Here is a 15,367-nt window from a genome sequence, read left to right as displayed (position 1 = left end):
GGGTCTCTCTGTGTTAGCCTTGGCTGTCCTGGACTCACTTTGTAGACCAGGCTGGCCTCGAACTCACAGAGATCTGCCTGCCTCTGCCTCCCAAGTGCTGGCACCACTGCTTAGCTAAAGTGCTGATTCTTGAACACTGACCTTGGGACAAATGCCACAGGTTCCCAAATCGGAACTGAGTATCTGTTCTGGGATTGCTACAGGCAGTTGTCCCCAGCCCTTCTACTGTGTATACTCAGAGCTTCCTCAAGATACAGAGATCTCCTAAAGGACTGATATGTACTGTGGTGCCTCAGGTTGTCTGTGGGCCCAGGCAAAGGCCTGGTCAGAAAGGACAGTCAGGCCATTTCTCATACAGGAGCAATGCGTAGCCCAGGCCAGGCCAGTCTATAACAAACAAACACTATAAGCCACGGAGGAAAGCAACTGTGAAAGGTAACTTTATTTCATATATTCCCGTGCCTAACTAAAGTGGAATTTCACAATATAAAATACAAATGCAGCCCAAACTGAGCAATTCAATGCATTTGGTACATTAACAGTATTGTGTAACCACCATGTTCTCTACAACATTTTCTCTTTTCTTCCTCGGTTTTTCAGGTCAGGATTTCTCTGGGTAGCCTTGGCTGTCCTGGAACTCACTCTGTAGACCAGGCTGGCCTCGAACTCACAGAGATCCGCCTGCCTCTGCCTCCCTAGTGCTGGGATTAAAAACCTGCGCCACCATGACCCACTATTCATCACCCTAAACTCATAACCATTCACCACTGGCATCTAATCTTTTCACCACAAGCCAACCTTTCCCAGTGTTCCCAATCAATGTGCTGTCTGTAAAAATGGACTTGTCTTATACTTCATAGATAGAGAATTAGGCAATTTATGAGCCATGTGCGCTGGCTCAGCACTATGTTTTGGGCAAATCACCCACTGGGTAGCATATATCAGTAGTATCTGGGTTCAAAAGAAATCTCAGGACAAAAGGCTGTAGAGCCTCTTAGCATATCAAAGTGTCTGTGGCTCCTCTAAGCTCTCTCCTGGCCCCCTACCCTAAACTTCCCCAGTTCCTGGACTCCCCTCCCGACCCCCACCTGTACCCACCCCTCCCCACCCCCACCTGTACCCACCCCCCTCCCGGAACTTCTCCTAACAACGTAACTCTACCATTTTGGCCTGCAGCCTCCTCCCTCTGTCTCCTTTTGTCTACTACTTTCTCTCCAGGCTCTGGACTCTTCTAGATGCCTCTGGCTGTACTCCCTCATATCTACAATGAACACCTTCTCCTCAGCCATGCCTTGGAGTGATCACGTCCCCATTTCATTCAAATAATACTTCCCTCCTTATGGCTGCCAATTACGTACTTCACGTGTGCAGCGCGGCCCGGCCGGTGTTTCAGTTCATCCGCTGATGGAGAACTGAGTTGGCTCCACCTTTTGGCAAGTGTGAAAAGTGCTGAAAATATTTGCGCACAAATATTTGGGTATCTGCTTTCGTTCGATTTGTGTACATACCCAGGAGTAATTTGCTTGTATGCAATTCTATTTAACTTTCTGTGGGGTGTCACAAAGCTGTCTTCCACGGTGTCTCATACACTTTACTTTCCCACCAGGATTGTCCTAAGAACTGCATTTGATTCTTCAAATGAACAAATCCCTTTCCTTTTCCCAGGGAACACATAGACACACACACACACACACACACACACACACACACACACACACACACACACACACACACACACACACACACACACACACACACACACACACACACACACACACACACACACACACACACACACACACACACACACACACACACACACACACACACACACACACACACACACACACACACACACACACACACACACACACACACACACACACACACACACACACACACACACACACACACACACACACACACACACACACACACACACACACACACACACACACACACACACACACACACACACACACACACACACACACACACACACACACACACACACACACACACACACACACACACACACACACACACACACACACACACACACACACACACACACACACACACACACACACACACACACACACACACACACACACACACACACACACACACACACACACACACACACACACACACACACACACACACACACACACACACACACACACACACACACACACACACACCCCCTAACCTGGGAAAGAGGATGGGAGAAGCTGCACCTCAAATTAACAGGACTGTCAACAGTCAACCTCCTGCCTTTTCCAGAAGAGGAAGTGTAGTCAGGAGCAGGGAAGGCAGGCTTCAAACTGCTAAGAGTCCCTAAAAGGCATTCCTGACGCCCCACCAACACCACTGTCCTATGGACCTTCATCTCTCTCGGTAAGGGCCAAGTGCCCCATTAAAGCCCTCAGAGCTTTCTGAGGGAGGGAGGCGGTGACTGCGCAAAAGACCTCCGCCCTGCTCCACCGCAGGTGGTGCTCACTCGCCTACCCTGGCCCTCAGCCAGCCCCCACCCAGGGCGACCCAGGGAGCCGCCCGAGTCACCGCCCGTCACTCACAGCCCCGGGGGTTATTCGCGAGCACTCGGCCCACAGCGCCTGACCTCGTGCAGCCAATCAGCAGCCGCGCCCGCTCCAATCAGGAGGCGCCGCCCCCGGCCCGGGAGAGGCTCGGCATCTTGCGGTCGCCCTCCCTTTTACAGCCGAGGGAGAGCTTCTTGAGGGATGCTGTAATTGCCCCCCACACACAGAGGCTTCCTTCTCAGCCAAGGAGGAACGCAGAAACCTCGGGTGTGGGCTCTGGCCCACCGCTGCCTTTGGAGGTCACGGGACCAAAGGCGGTCACGTAGGAGGCAGAGTGCCACCTAAGCAAAGCACAGGGAAGACTGGGTCATAAAATCATGCGAGAAAGCACGTCAGCCAAGAGTTCAGGAGCAGTCCAGGCTGATGTCACCAGAGATCAAAGTGTCGGCTAGCTACAGCTAGCCTGATCTATGTGGCAAGGAGCCCGTCTGTGTAGAGACCACAGGTTTGACAGGGTGTTTTCCATTGCTCTTCATTTTCTTCAGTCTCGCTGACTCCAGACTGTTCTAGCAAGCTTGCCCAGGAATCCCAAGCCAGCCTCCTGAATGCTGGGACTACAGATGCTTTTATGTGAGTGCTAGGGAGCTCAATTCATTGCCTGGCAATCACTGAGCCATCTCCTCAGCTGCTTACCTGGGTTTATTTTATTTTATTTGGTTTTTCGAGACAGGGCTTCTCTGTGTAGCCTTGGCTGTCCTGGACTCACTTTGTAGACCAGGATGGCTTCGAACTCACAACGATCCGCCTCCTTCTGCCTCCCAAGTGCTGGGATTAAAGGCGTGTGTCACCACTGCCTGGCTTTACCTGGGTTTATAAAGCAAGCTCATAACACTCTTAAATATGAGGTGAAGGTGTGGCTTTTCTTTTTGCCTTGACATATATGCCTTGAAGATTACATCGTAATTTAGATTTCTCACACTGGTCAGAGTCCTAGAGCCATAAGTAGTGACGTGGGCGGAGCTGCCCTCCCCCACACCACCACACGTCAGCCCTTTCCAGAAGGAAGTTTCCCTGGAGATGATTAGCAACCCCTTTCACTAAATGTTCATCTTCTCCACTGTCTGGGTGTTCAGCACCACACACCAGCCTCTCTCCACGTGGGTGTTTTTGCTTTACTACATTGCAGCTCAGCACCCAGTGCCAGGCAGTCCCTTGCAGAGGTCCCCACCCACATACACTGTGGAAGCCACTTCTAGGCACCTCTGTCCACCAACATGAAGACCATATGCCTCGCTTACTCAGTTTCATTTGAGTTGATCGTTACACAGGAGGGGAAGAGCGGATGGAAAAGAAGAAAGGGGAGGAAAGGAAGAAAAGGGAGCAAGAAGTGAAACAGCATGGCAGCGTCAGGGTGTCTATTGCTGTCATGAAACACAGTGACCAAAAGCAAGTTGGGGAGGAAAGGGTTTATTTGACTTACATTTCTACATCAGAGTCCACCGCTGAGGGAGTCAGGACAGGAACTCAAGCAGGGCAGGAGGCTGAAGGCAGAGGCCTTGGAGGAGAACTGCCCTGCCCCATCAATCACTAATTAAGAAAATGCCCTACAGGCTTGCCTACAGCCCGGATCTCATGGAGAGATTGTCTCAACTGAGGCTCCCTCCTCTCTGATACCTCCAACTTTAAAAATTAAAATTAAACAATTTTTAATTGTAAGACACGATCTAAATTCCCCAGGCTAGTCTTGAATTTGCAATCCTTTTTTTTTAATTGTTTATTTTATTTGCATTAGTGTTTTGCTTGCATGTATGTCTGTGAGAGGGTGTCAGATCCTCTGGAACTAGAGTGACAGACAGTTGTGAGCTGCCATGTGGTTGCTGGGAATTGAACTCAGGACCTCTTGAAGAACAGACAGTGCTCTTAACCGCTGAGCCATCTCTCCAGCTCCCTGAATTTGCAATCTTTCTACCTTAGTCTGGCTGCTTATTTTCCAGCTCCACTACAAGTGTGATGGTGTAACGATGAATGAGCTCTTTTTCTTTTTAAATTACATTTACTTAAGGCTGGAGAGGTGACTCAGTGGTTAAGAGCACTGGTCTCTCCCTAAGGGGATCAGAGTTTGATTCCCAGAACACACATGGTGGCTCACAACTGTCTGTAACTCCTGTCCCAAAGGAGCCGATGTCTTGTGGCCTCTGTGGGCAGGGTGTTCAGTGAACATACATGCAATCAACACACCCATATTAATATTGTGCCACGATACACTTAAATCCAACATAAATCCAACATAACTCAAACACCAGGTGAATGCAGATGACAAAAATGTAACCAAGACGTTACTGATCAGGGCAGAAGAACAGACGAGGGAGCCGAACTGCGACCCAGACCACAGCATATTTAAAGGATAAACCAGTGAGCAAGCGGATCAGGGTGGGCTGGGGCATTGCCTGATCCTATTTTGACATAAGGGGTTGAGCAAAGGCATTTCCACCAATGAGGATAGGAGTCCGTCCCTGGGCCTGGGAACATGAACTTTTTTTTGCCCTATCAGCAAGATGGAAAAGCTGTCCCTGAGAGGTCTGGACTCAGACAACAGAAGCTGTTCAGCTTTTGAGAAATCCCCTGCCCCTGCCCCCCATTACCCTTTGGCCTGGGACCTATGATTAAATGGAGCGTGCAAACAAAATGGCAGTACTTAGAGTAAGTTTCTTCTGCTTGTTCCCAAGAATGTGTCTTAGTTAGGGTTTCCATTGCTGTGATAATTTACCAAGAGCAACTTGGGGGGAAGGGAAGGGCTTATTTTGCTTGGTGTCCACATCACAGTCCATCATCAAAGCAAGTTAGGGCAGGAACTGAAGCACGGGGCCATGGGGAAATGCTACTTACTGCTCCTGATTATGACTTGCTCAGCCAGCTCTGCTGTGTACCCCAGGAACACCACCCAAGGAGGATGGGCCGTCCCACATCAATCATGAGTTAATGAGGAAACTGCTCCACAGTCTTGCCTACAGGCCGGTGTTATGGGAGGATTTTTCTCAGTTTTAGTTCTCTCTCGCCTGGTAAGTCCAGCTTGTCCCAGGTTGAAAAACAACAACAAACAACGAGGGCAACATAAAATAAAATAAACTTTTAAAAAAAATTGTTGGGGAGGAGCTGAGTGTGGTGGCGCATGCACGCGTTTAATCCCAGCACTTGGGAGGCAGAGCCAGGCGGATCGCTATGAGTTCGAGGCCAGTCTGGTCTACAGAGTTAGTCCAGGACAGCCAAGGCTACACAGAGAAACTCTCGAGAAATAAAAAAATAAAAATAAACATAAAAAAAATTGTGGGGGGATGAGGGATGCTTGCCTTAGCACATGTGTAGAGACCAGAGGATAACTTGCTAGAGTCAGTTCTCTCCTTCCACCAAGGAGGGCCCAGGGATGTACCTCAGATCACCATTAGACTGCATCACGGACCTCGACCTACCGAGCTGTCTTGCCAGCCTCACGTGTGAGGTCCTTAATCTGTGTCGCTTTCCTCCCTGTAGTACCCACCTCTTAGGATCACAGTGAAGGTTCAGCAAAATTCCAATGGGTAAACAGAAGAATCTGTCTCCCTGCGGTCCCTCTGGTACTCCGGATGTAAAGGCAAGACAATGAGAACCAATGGGGACCAGCACCCGTTGGTTTCTGACAAAGTCCATGCCTTCAGAGCGTGCCCAGTACACGGGCGCGGTGGTTCCACGTTAGCACATAGAACAGAATGCGTAAGCACAGATCCTCAAGGTGCTGGTCCGGCGCCCTGGATTTTTGTGGGTTGGGCAATGCCATTCTGTTTCTGTTCCTTGCCCTGAGTGTCTGTTATAAAGAACACCTATGTCCTTGGCCCAAGACCTTAGCCAAGTCTCTCCTCCTATGTTCCTGGAAGAACGGTGGAATTATGCGTGGTGGACACTGCCGTGGTTTCTCTACCGTTTGGTTTGCAGTGGGAATGTCCCAGTCACTCTTATTAGCTTAGCAGGCTGGCTGGCCACTGGGCCCAGGGATCTGCCTGTCGCCCAGCTCCATACCATTGGGAACACAAACATGTGACAGACTTTATAAGGTGTGTTCTAAGTGTGGGCTTTGTGTTTTCATGGCAAGTTTCTTAAGCTTGTTAAGAATCAAAATTATAGCACATTTAGTTTTAGTTGACCTTAATTTACATTTTATTCTTCAAAATATGGTGAAAGCGCTACTTGGTCAGTAGCAGAACCTTAGGTTTTAGGGGTTTGGATTTGTTTGTTCGTCTAACATGAAACAAAAAATATTACATGACTTCAAGCTACATAATTGTCAGGGTTTAATAATAAAAGATTTTCTTATTAGGACGAGGCAGTCAACCACAATCTCCTGTTTCTAAGAAAAAGGTGGTTTGCTGGGGGAATCTGTCTGCTTTTTTATAAAGTTTCAGTTAGACAGTGTGGCCCTGAGCATGGGTGATGACACTGAGGTTTGGTGGCAATCCTGTGAGCTAGTGTCCCATGACTGGGTCTTTTATTCTGGTGTTTTGGGATGTCACAGGAAGACGTTGTTCCCTTTCATACTGGTTTGTAATTTGAATGTCTCCGCTGATGGATGGAACATTTTGGTGAAGCCTATGTGTCGTCCACACATCAGGCAGGAGAGTGGTTCCCTAAATTTATATGTGGTTCCCAGCTCCATCTCTGGGGGCTTCAGGACCTGAATAACTCATGTTCTTGGTTATTTCCTGGGACATTATTGGGCTAGAGAAACATGGATGGGTTAAGGATGTAAAAATATACAAAACTCTACTAGTTTCTCCTGAACTCATCTTTTTAATACAACTTTCAAATTACACTCGAACAAAATAGAATGTGAAAATATGAACAGTTCAATCATTTTTGTTGTTGTTTTGCATTTACCTAACTCCTTCTTGTTTGTTTATTTGAGACGGAGTTTTTACTCAAGCTGTAGACCAGGCTGGCCTTGAATTCACAGCGATCTGCCTGCTTCCACCTGGCTTGTTTTTGTCTTTTTTAAAATGTATTTATTTATCTGCCAGGTGATGGTGGTGCATCCCTTTAATCCTAGTGTGTGTGTGTGTGTGTGTGTGTGTGTGTGTGTGTGTGTGTGTGTACCACATGTATGCAAATGTCTGCTGAACTCAAAAGAGGCCCTGGAGCTAGAGCTACTGACAGATGTGATTCCAACCATGTGGCTGCTGGGAATCGAACCTGAGTCCTCTACAAGAGCAGCAAATGTTCTTCACCTCTGAGGCGTCTCTACAGCTCTTCACCTAACTGCTCATCATTGAGAAATGATTTGTCCCAACAGGCACCCAGTGGAATAAGGGGGCAAAGACTGTAAGAGGCAACAACGGGTCAGGGAGTTGGCTGTGACATTGTGTCTTGCAGTAATGTCAGAAGCTACACCCATACCTCACCAACGTGACAGGCAGGACATGAGCTGAGCAGCAACAATGAACGTGCTAACGTGGACAGAGGGAAAGCCCATGGCCTCAACCCGACACAAAAACTAGAGGCAGCAAAGAAGTGCTGACAGCAGCAGCAGTAGTCACCCCCAGGGAATAGTATTCCAGTTGGTTATGGGATGCCAAACAGGCAGCCCTGAAAATATACACACAAGGAGCATTATCCAGAATGAGCAGGTTGCATTTATGTACTTAGGGTAAAATGACGTATTTACAGTATAATCCCTCAAATTGAAAGAAATCCTTTTGTGTGTGTGTGTGTGTGTGTTTGTTTGTTTTTGGTTTTTCAAGACAGGGTTTCTCTGTGTAGCCTCGGCTATCCTAGACTCACTTTGTAGACCAGGCTGGCCTCGAACTCACAGCAATCCTCCTGTCTCTACTTCCCAAGTGCTGGGATCAAAGGCGTGCATCACCATGCCCAGCCCAAAAGAAATAATTTTTAAAAGAAAGTGATTTAATTTCTCCTTGAAAACAAGGTTCATCATCATTTGCGCTTTTTTTTTTTTTTTTTTTTTTTTTTTGGTTTTTCGAGACAGGGTTTCTCTGTGTAGCCTTGGCTGTCCTGGACTCACTTTGTAGACCAGGCTGGCCTCGAACTCACAGCGATCTGCCTGCCTCAGCCTCCCGAGTGCTGGGATTAAAGGCCTGCGCCACCACGCCCGGCCCTGTGCTTAATTTTTTTTAAAAAAAATATCAACTGGCATCAGTACTTCAGAAACAAAGAGAGTAAGAAGCTGAAGGTGTTTTCCCCATCTCCTTTCTATGTCCTTAAGTGAAATGCACACACAAAAAAATAATTTTCACTGTGATTCTGCTCAGAGAAGTTGGATTGGCATTATAGTGATATGACCCCAAACAGCTAGGATGTAACAACCTCATTTACCTGGTAAACCCATGCTAATATTTAAAGTTGTACTCCTGTTAACCACTGCTGACAATTCTGGAGACATTTCTGCTCATCTATGAGCAGACTATGCCAGAAATGTAAACAGATGTGTCTGTGTCTTGTCACAATGTCAGAATTTATTGAACAGTGAAAAATATGCAAGGCAAGCCGATTCCCGTTGGCTGTAACTCACCAGAGAATCCTGATTTCACTTGATAGTATAGCCACTGATAATCATAGATTCTTTTATTCCCATCTTAATTACTGACATTAAGTCTCAGATCCTACATTGCATTATAAGTTATAGAATAACTCGGGTTATTCTATATAATAGAATATAAGATACATAGCCACGTGTAGTGGCGCACGCCTTTAATCCCAGTACTCAGGAAGGCAGAGACAGGTGGATCTCTGTGAGTTAGAGACCAGCTTGGATTACAAAGTGGGTCCCGGAAAGCCAAGGCTACAAAGAGAAACCCTGTCTGGGAAATTTTTTAAAAGAGCCACACATTGCTCCTGTTTTGTTTTCTTTCTTTCTTTGTTTGTTTCAAGGCAGATTTCTCTGTGTATCCTTGGCTGTTCTGGACTCTCTTTGTAGACCAGGCTGGCCTTGAACTCACAGAGATCCGTCTGCCTCTGCCTCCTGAGTGCTGGGATTTCTGGTGTACGCCACATCTCGGACAGGCACATTGTTCCTTTTATAAAGTATATTAAAGAGGCTGATTACACATCTTTAGTAGGAAAAAAATCAAACAAAATTACTAACAATAAAGGCAATGTTTAGAAAGAGCCAAATGCACTGGACAAGTTATAGCAGCCAGTCATAATCCAGATTAGGGGTTTGAGCCAGAATGTGAGCCTGTGCTTGATGTGTGTGCTTTGAGGAATTCATTTAGAAGAATGTGTATTTTGTAAGGGTATCTTTAATACCTTTTGTTTAGTCATACAATTACTCTGTACTCTTGTTGGGCTCAACTGAATTCTTTACATCTGCCAGTTGTTTATGGAAGACATTTAATAGCATTCATCAACTTTTACACCTTCTGAATCTGTAATAATTCAAGCAATTCTGTGTCTCAGTGATTGACTTATGACATATTACCTATATAAGGACTCCCACATTCCTAGCATATGTGGGTATAGTCATCATATATATTGAACCTATGGGGGATAATCCTTAAGTATATAATAAACTGATAATAACCATATGTGTGTGTGTGTGTATGCCATTTCCATTTTTATGAGCTATCCTGGTATAATATATAAGTGTCTTAAGGTTTCTATTGCTGTGAAAAGACACCATGATCACAGCAACTTTTTAAAAATTTATTTATTTATTTTTATTCTTTGGTTTTTCAAGACAAGGTCTCTCCGTGTTAATATTTATTTTTATTTTGTGTACATTGGTGTTTTGCTTGCATGTATGTCTGTGTGATAGTGTCAGATCTTGGAGTTACAGACAGTTGAGAGGTGCTACATGAGTGCTGGGAATTGAACTCGGGTCCTTCGGAAGAGCACTTAGTGCTCTTAACCGCTGAGCCATCTCTCCAGCCCCCACAGCAACTCTTACAAAAGAAAACCTTTCATTGGAGCTGGCTTACAGTTCAAAGGTTTAATCCATTATTGTTAGGGCGACACACAAGCACACTCTCCTTCCAGAGCTTCGAGCCTGGCTCTCCCTTCCCTCAAGCACTCTTAAAAGGAAATAGAAGACCCTCCTCCCCACAAACACTTTGACCCTACCCAATCCACCCCTGGAACCTCCTGGAGCCAATCATGGCGCACCTCCAAGTTGGAAACGTGAAGGGCAGCTGCGGGTGGCCAAGGGGCAGTACCCTGCAGGAGTGCACCACCTGCGCATGCCCGCCATCGCCACCGGAGGGGAGGCAGTGGGACGCAGAGGGGGATAGCGTGAGGCAGAAAACAAACAAACAAACAAAGAACAACAAGAAAAATCCTCCCTACAGGGGACCCCAATGTCCCCAAAACAGTCTGCTCTCACTGCCGGAAAGATTTCGACTAGGAAAAAGAAATTGACGGCATCTGGAACTCAAAGCTCTCTGGCCGGAAGTTGTCAGCGAGGTCCGCTGAAACTCAAGAGCTCCCTAGCCACAGGTGCGAGTCAGTTTTTCAGCTGAGGGCCTGTCAGCACTGAGCAGTAACACCCGAGCTCCAAGAATGACAGACGGGGTTTTGCTGCCGCAGCATGAAATACCGCAGCTGGCCCAGAACTTAGAATTTTCCTGCTTCTTTGCTTGATTTTTGTTTAAATGTTTTCTGTTTTTCCTATAGCAGGAATAACTCATTATTAAAGATCCCTTCATGGGAACTTTTTTTTTTCCCTAATAGGGAAAAACTTGAAACAGACAGTTAAGTGAAAAACAAACAAAAAAACCCAACTCCAACGTCAACTTATCTACCCTCCCGAATTCCATGGAACACCCCTGGGTTCCATGTAAGAAAGAATGCAGTGGTTAGGGGTGGAGAACCTCATTATGGGCAGCCCATAGGTTGGCAAAGAGCTTGAAACGAATTCTTGGGATTGACTTCAAGATGCCAATTAGGCAGATAACACAGCTGCTAAGAACCACTGGATTTTAGAAAGGACTGCTAAATTAAATCAGCTTATATACCTTAAGGATGTGTTAACCTCAAAATAAAAGTCAAGAAATGTGTTGTGTTAGGGAAGAGGTTTTGCTCTTCTTTCAACAGGAAGAAACAAACAAACAAACAAACAAAAAACCCAACAACAACAACAACAACAACAAAAGCTATGGATTCCTTCAAACTTAACAAAGATTAGATTCAACCAGGGAAGACCTCTGAAAATCTTGACTGTTTTCAGAACAAAAGGATCGGACACAATGCCTGGCTGATGATGACTTCCGGAGCTGATGACTTCCGGGACAAGTTTGACTAGGCCAGCGCCTTCCACCAGGTTCTGGTTCGATACCAGACCATTCCCAACCCAGAGGCTGATGACGATGATGATACATCCCCTTTATACAACAGAAAGGGGGAGGTATGGCGCTGGGGAGCTGTGCGACTCAGGGGAGCCTGCTCAGAGCAAGAGTGAGATGGAGGCATGTCCAAACCCCGAAAATCTCTTCTTGAGACTTGGTGGAGGAAGTAGGACTGCTCCCTCCCTGCCCTAGGCTTGGGTGTCCCTGTGCATGTGTCCTTTACACACCCCCTACCTCTGCTACCCTTGAGGTGGTCCAGTGGCCTGATGGCCAGGTTACAGGTTAAATGTCCTCTCTTCCTATAAGGTCGTGTGCAGCAAGCACCTGGAACTCCTCTTTATGCAAATGAGGCATTCCCAGCATCTTGTGCCCCGTGCCAATGATATACACACGCACCCTGCCTGAAAGCCTCTACCCACTCCTCAGAAGGTTAAATTGCCTTCGTTGTTGTTCCAGTTAAACGAGATGTCTTGCTGAACTGAAGTTGTCTCCCAAGAAGGCAAGGAGCCTGGACACCCCAGCAGGTAAGCAGAAGTGGGGTGACACAAAACCACACCTACTCCAGCAAGACCACACCTCCTGATATGAGCCTATGGGGCCGTTTTCATTCAAACTGCCACAATAAGCCTTTACATATATAGTACAGTTGGCTTTTTAACGTTTGCGCTCTGTATTCTATTTGTCATGATATACTCATTGACTTGGTAAACTATTTGCCTCAGGAAGAGGCAATATTATGCAAAGAATATAGCTAGTTAATTTCCTACAGTGTTTTCTGTATGCTGAGCTCCCCAATTATAAGAGCTGCTAATGTGTTAATTGCTTCTAAGTCAACATATGATCCTATACAGGTATCCACCATCGTTGTTGCATATTTTTGTGGGTACTGGTGTTATATTGACCCTGTAAGTCCTTGTACAATAAAGCTTAAATAAAGGCTTAATAAAGGCTTGTAAGAATCTGCTGGCATTTTGAAGTTACACACTGCCAATGCAATTTGACATTCTTCACATGTACGAATACATGTTTATTTGACATTTCTTGTGGTGTGACTTTAGCACATGGACTGCCCCCCACCCCCCACCCCCGGCACCCGTGTGTGTGTGTGTGTGTGTGTGTGTGTGTGTGTGTGTGCGCGCGCGCGCGCGCGTGCTTTTTTCTCCCTGTGAAATGCTAAAGCACCAGAGTCCTGCAACACGGAGATGTGAGGCTTAAAGAATTGTTCCTCTTCCAGGCCAGGTTTGAATAAAACCCAGTTCCTTCAACTAGCATGTCTCTAGATACCCTAAAAAAAAAAAATGGTTGATAATTAAAAAAAAAAAAATTTCTGCCTTCCTGGAAGTCTGGTTTTAGAGGCTGTTTTTGTAATGTGATGCTGCATTAGGAGCAATGGGAAAGCTCGGTTGGGAGGGGATGGAGGGGGGGGTGGAGGAGGGGGAGGGACAGAGCCCCACAACAATAAAGCCTGGTGGTGACAAGAACAAAAAGCGCGTGTATATAGTTATACATTCACATGGTGTTTCCCTTCTTACTAGAGGAGCTAACATTCCACCTCACTCCTCTGCCCAGTAATATTGGGGTTCACGCCCAACCTTATCTATTGGTTTCCAGGTTCTGTCCTATCAAGGGACAAGCTTTACTGTCACTGTTACTCAGACACAAGGTCAAGGTGTGTGCTTCTCCTTCTGCCTTCCTCCAGCTGCATTACAGATCAAAGTGCTCCCCTACAGCTTCCTTGTGTCTGTCCGTTCCTGTCTACGCTCGCTCGCTCGTGCTGTTCCTTGCAGACCTCAGTTCCTACAGGAGCCCCCCTCTTCCCTACACTGCCTCCCTCTGGGGGGGCCTGAAGGCTAGAAGAAAGGGTCTAAGCTCCCAGAGAACCAGTTTGTGATGTCTGTCACCGTGAATGCCAATGAGCAGAGATGGGGACTGACTCGTTAAGCTGTGTTTTACAGAGGGGCAGGGTGTTGACATCACAGAAAACTGTCTCACAATTCATCTCCAGCCACCAGGCTGTATAGGGAGCAGGACCAAGTCATTCCAAAGGTCAGCCTTGCTTGCCCCTCTGGTGAGGCAGTCCAGCCTCATTCTTTGCTTACCATCTTCTCTACTTCCCTCTCAAGAGCATGTTTCTGGACAGTTGGGTTCAGGACTCAGGACAGCGAGTCTAGTAGGAAACTGTGGGTATCACTTCTGTACTGCTCCAGAGGAGGAGGAATTAACCTGTGGGGGAATTAACCCAGAAGAAACAAGCCGTGCACATGCTGAGCCATTGGTAACATGTACATGTAGACTCCTTTCCTGGCCTTGTATGACCGCATACACATCCCTCCCATCACCTGACTTTCAGAGAAGATGCCACAGAACTCAGAAGAAGACACACCCTGAAATAAAAGACATGTATGGGCTGTTACAAGGCGACTGGGGTGAGGAGAGTGCCACACCCAAGGTGGAGTGTGATGGGAGATACACCATCCTCATGGCCCCGCCCCATGGAGGAGCCCTGTGTGGGACCACACTAGCTCCCACCTGCAAGTTTATACCCAGCTCCCTTGTCCCTCAGTTTTCTTAGGGTCCTCTGACCCAGGGCACTGGCCTTTCTCTTTTCAGGTTTTCCCACCTACTTTTCTTTGGTTTATAAGGCTAGCGGGGCTAGAAATATTAGTGGGAATGGGATTCAAGAATGTCAGGGGTTTGTTTGTGTGGGTACACCTATGACAGAAGTGTAGCTGTCCCTGAACGGCCCTTGTTGTGTGAATCACTTGCTTGGCTGCCTATCCCAGCTCTGCCTGCTACAGCGAATGGAGTTCCTAGCCAAGAGGCATGGGAACCAAGTCCATTTTGAGCTCAGCCAGAAGATAGAGCAAGAGGAGACTACTGAAGAGGAAAGACCATTGAAAAGGAAGGAACAGGAAGCAGTCATCCACAAAACTATTTGGACCTCACCCATGGGCCAGACCCAACTGGTTTGCCCTGGAGGAAGCAGGTTCCTGTAAGATACACATGCAGAGATGTGTAGCTTTGCTATAGGATACAATACATGCCAGTCAACACAAATATTCTTGAAACGAAATAAGGCTACACAAAAAAAAAAGGTTTCATATTTTATTTCCCATCTGGTCTGTGTCTTGTCCGTGTTTGCTAAGGCCAAGGGATACCGAAGATTGAGTACATTGTAATATCAGTGCTCACTGGCTGCTTCCATCCTGCCTTGGCAGGACAGGTCAGAGAAGAGAGTCTTTAGCAGCCCTTGTCGTCAAGATGCAGAACTAAGCCTGGTGGTGGTGGAGGAGGAGTGTGATGGGAGATGCCTGTCATCCCAGCACTCGGGGAAACAGAGGCAGGTGGATCTCTGTGTGTTTGAGGCCAGCCTTGTCTACAGAGCGAGTCTAGGACAGAGAAGCCTTGTCTCAAAAATCAAACAGAAAAAGGAAAAAGAGAGAAATAAAAGAGAAAAAAAAACCAAGAGGAGGGACGGAGGGAGGGAGGGAAGGAGGGAGG

This window comes from Acomys minous (assembly GCF_964271855.1).
Source record: "Acomys minous genome assembly, chromosome: 2".
In the NCBI taxonomy this organism is placed as follows: domain Eukaryota; kingdom Metazoa; phylum Chordata; class Mammalia; order Rodentia; family Muridae; genus Acomys; species Acomys minous.
The sequence above is the reverse complement of the archived record's forward strand: the minus strand, read 5'-3'. Positions refer to the sequence as shown.